The following is a 4,613-nucleotide window of genomic DNA, read 5'->3' on the forward strand; positions in this document are numbered from 1 at the left end:
TAAGGTTCAGCGTGGGCGTGTGATGGATTGTAGAGTACAGCAGAGTGAACACATTGGTAGTGTTCATTTTACATATCAATACAACTGAACCTGAAGACTTGGAACCTAAAAATGAGTCCCCTTTTAAAAGAGGCTGGTCATGAGGCTGCAAAGGCAAAACTAAAGATAGAGGTAGGTTGGGGATAGATTTTAAAGGGCCTTGAAAGTGAAGAGGGGAGAGGAGCATAAAGAGAATCAACAACCCTGTCAATAGAAAGAGCAGGGAGGAGAGTCAGAGCAGTCAAGAAGCCTGCAATACTTGATGGACGCTGTAAGATTGAGTAACTATCACCCCCATCCCTAGTGCTATTGGAGGGGAAGCTCAGCAGAGAGAGCAGTGGTTGATAAAGACCAAGTCAAGTAAGCAGCCCTTTTGGGGAGCAGGGGAGTTGATCTAGGGCTGCAGGTTGAATAATGAGGTAGGCTGAGGAAACGTGCAGCTAAGAGGTTGGATGAGTTGTCAACATGGAAGTTGAAGTCGGGGGGGGGGGGGGGGGAGGGGGGAAGAGGAGGAGTGAGCAAGCCAGGAGTTGAAACCAGAAAAAGGCTGATTGTGAGGAGCTGGGTAGATGACCTCAACGTGGAGAGGGAGAGGATGACCCAGACTGGCGGTGTGGTAAATACTGATGAGGACAGAGCACTCACAGCAATCTGGATTGCTTGGTATGCTGAGCCTATTCAAACAAAATGCATTTTAATACAGTCAAAGGCACAGTTGTACAGCTACAACAAGGAATGTAGGCCACACCTATAGAGTGGGGGACTGTACCCTGGAAAGCAGACACTCTGAAAAGGACTTAGGGACTGGCATAGTGGACAGGCCACCGAACATGAGCGCCCAGTGTGATGCTGTGGCAAGCCAGGCTAATGCAATCGTTGGCTGTATAAAGAAGACTAGGGAGGTGAGAGCTGAGACTGATGTTGGAATACTGCAACTAATTCTGATGTCCTACATTTTAAAAAGGATGTTGGGGAAAAATGGAAAGGGTGCAGAAAGAAGTCACAAAAATTATTCAAGGGCTGGAGAAAATGCCTCACAGTGAGAGCTCAATTTGTTTAATTTATCAAAAAGGGGACTTGATTACAGTGCGATAGTTCCTTAATGGGGAGAAAATATTGGGTACTTAGAACAGGAGTACTTGTGGCACCTTAGAGACTAACAAATTTATTAGAGCATAAGCTTTCGTGGACTACAGCCCACTTCTTCGGATGCATATAGAGTGAAACATATATTGAGGAGATATATATACACACGTACAGAGAGCATGAACAGGTGGGAGTTGTCTTACCAACTCTGAGGGTATGTCTACACTACGAAATTAGTTCGAATTTATAGAAGCCGGTTTTATTGAAATCGGTTGTATACAGCCAATTGTGTGTGTCCACACATAAAATGCTCTAGGTGCTCTAGTCGGCGGACCGCGTCCACAGTACGAGGCTAGCGTCGACTTCCGGAGCATTGCACTATGGGTAGCGTTCCCACAGTCTCCGCCGCCCCTTGGAATTCTGGGTTGAGATCCCAATGCCCGGATGATGCAAAACAGTGTCGCGGGCGGTTCTGGGTACATGTCGTCAGGCCCCTCCCTCCCCCGTCACAGCAACGGCAGACAATAGATTCGCGCCTTTTTACCTGGGTTACCTGTGCAGACAACATGGAGCCCACTCAGCTCAGCTGAGCTCACAGTCACCATATGTCCTCTGGGTGCCGGCAGACGTGGGACTGCATTGCTACACAGCAGCAGCTGCTAACTGCCTTTTGGCGGTAGACGGTGCAGTAGACTGGTAGCCTTCATCGGCGATCTGGGTGCTGGCAGCCGTGGGGCTTGCCTTTTGGCAGTAGATGGTGTATTACGACTGTTAGCCGTCCTATTACAAGTTGGGTCATCGCACATTAGCAGAGTTCCCCGAGCACCCGATCGTGCAATAGGCCTGAAGACCATCGTCATACACTAACTGCCAAGCGCCCAGTATTTGCTGCCAAGCACCCAGAAAGATGCCGAGGGCTATCAGTCACGCTGCACCGTCGTCTTAAGATGTAAAAAATAGATTTGCTCTGTATTCATTTGCTTCCCCCTCTCTCCGTCAAATCAACGGCCTGCTAAACCCAGGGTTTTCAGTTTAATCTTTGGGGGGACCATTCTGTGTGACAGTTGTTTGTGTTTCTCCCTGATGCACAGCCACCGTTCTTGATTTTAATTCCCTGTACGCCATGTCGTCACTCGGCCCGCCCTCCCTCCTTCCCCTAGTCCGTCAGATACTACTTTCGCGCCTTTTCTTTGAATTCTGGGTTGAGATCCCAATGCCCGGATGATGCAAAACAGTGTCGCGGGCGGTTCTGGGTAAATGTCGTCAGGCCCCTCCCCCCTTGTCACAGCAACGGCAGATAATAGATTCGCGCCTTTTTACCTGGGTTACCTGTGCAGACAACATACCACGGCAAGCATGGAGCCCGCTCAGCTCAGCTGAGCTCACCATCACCATATGTCCTCTGGGTGCCGGCAGACGTGGGACTGCATTGCTACACAGCAGCAGCTGCTAACTGCCTTTTGGCGGTAGACGGTGTAGCATGAGTGATAGCCGTGGGGCTGGCAGCCGTAGGGCTGCATTGCACCAGCCCCTTGCCCTTTGGTAGGCGATGGTATATTATGATTGGTACCCATCGTCGTCGTACTGGAGTGGCTGTCAATCATGGCCACCTGGGCAGACATGCTACTGTTTCGATGATGATGGCTACCAATCATAATATACTATTTTCTGCCAATTGCCCAGTATTGTCTGCTAAGCACCCAGAAGAGGCCGAGGGCGATGCTGGGTGCTGGCGGACGTGGGGCTGGCAGACGTGGGCTGCATTGCTACACAGCAGCAGCCCCTTGTCTTTTGGCAGACGATGGTATATTATGACTGGTATCCGTTATCATCATACTGGAGAGGCTATCACTCATGCTGCACCGTCGGCTGCCAGCTTAAGATGTAAAAAATAGATTTGTTCTGTATTCATTTGCTTCCCCTTCCTCCGTGAAATCAACGGCCTGCTAAGCCCAGGGTTTTCAGTTTAATCTTTGGGGGGACCATTCTGTGTGACAGTTGTTTGTGTTTCTCCCTGATGCACAGCCACCTTTCTTGATTTTAATTCCCTGTTCCTGTACCTGTACGCCATGTCGTCACTCGGCCCTCCCTCCTTCTCCTGGTCCATCAGATACTACTTTCGCGCCTTTTTTCTGACCAGGCGCCATAGCTAGCACTGGGATCATGGAGCCCGCTCAGATCACCGCGGCAATTATGAGCACTATGAACACCACGCACATTGTCCTGGAGTATATGCAGAGCCAGGACATGCCAAGGCGAAACCCGGACCAGCCGAGGAGGCGATTGCAGCACGGCGACGAGAGTGGTGAGGAAATTGACATGGACATAGACCTCTCACAAGGCACAGGCCCCAGCAATGTGGAAATCATGGTGTCACTGGGGCAGGTTCATGCCGTGGAACGCCGATTCTGGGCCCGGGAAACAAGCACAGACTGGTGGGATCGCATCGTGCTGCAGGTATGGGACGATTCCCAGTGGCTGCGAAACTTTCGCATGCGTAAGGCCACTTTCATGGAACTTTGTGACTTGCTTTCCCCTGCCCTGAAACGCCAGGATACCAAGATGAGAGCAGCCCTCACAGTTGAGAAGTGAGTGGCGATAGCCCTGTGGAAGCTTGCAACGCCAGACAGCTACTGGTCAGTCGGGAATCAATTTGGAGTGGGCAAATCTACGGTGGGGGCTGCTGTGATCCAATTTGCCAGGGCAATGAAAGACCTGGTGATATCAAGGGTAGTGACTCTGGGCAACGTGCAGTCAATAGTGGATGGTTTTGCTGAAATGGGATTCCCAAACTGTGGCGGGGCCATAGACGGAACCCATATCCCTATCTTGTCACCGGAGCACCAAGCCATCGACTACGTAAACCGCAAGGGGTACTTTTCAATGCTGCTGCAAGCCCTGGTGGATCACAAGGGACGTTTCACCAACATCAACGTGGGATGGCCGGGAAAGGTACATGATGCTCGCGTCTTCAGGAACTCTGCTCTGTTTCGAAAGCTGGAGGAAGGGACTTTCTTCCCGGACCAGAAAGTGACCGTTGGGGATGTTGAAATGCCTATCGTGATCCTTGGGGACCCAGCCTACCCCTTAATGCCATGGCTCATGAAGCCGTACACAGGCAGCCTGGACAGGAGTCAGGACCTGTTCAACTACAGGCTGAGCAAGTGCCGAATGGTGGTGGAATGTGCATTTGGATGTTTAAAAGTGCGCTGGCGCAGCTTACTGACTCGCTCAGACCTCAGCGAAAAGAATATCCCCATTGTTATTGCTGCTTGCTGTGCGTTCCACAATATCTGTGAGAGTAAGGGGGAGACCTTTATGGCGGGGTGGGAGGTTGAGGCAACTCGCCTGGCCGCTGATTACGCGCAGCCAGACACCAGGGCGGTTAGAGGAGCACAGCAGGGCGCGGTGCGCATCAGAGAAGCTTTGAAAACGAGTTTTGTGACTGGCCAGGCTACTGTGTGAAACTTCTGTTTGTTTCTCCTTGA

The sequence above is a fragment of the Trachemys scripta genome, chromosome 6 (genome assembly GCF_013100865.1).
Source record: "Trachemys scripta elegans isolate TJP31775 chromosome 6, CAS_Tse_1.0, whole genome shotgun sequence".
Lineage (NCBI taxonomy): Eukaryota > Metazoa > Chordata > Testudines > Emydidae > Trachemys > Trachemys scripta.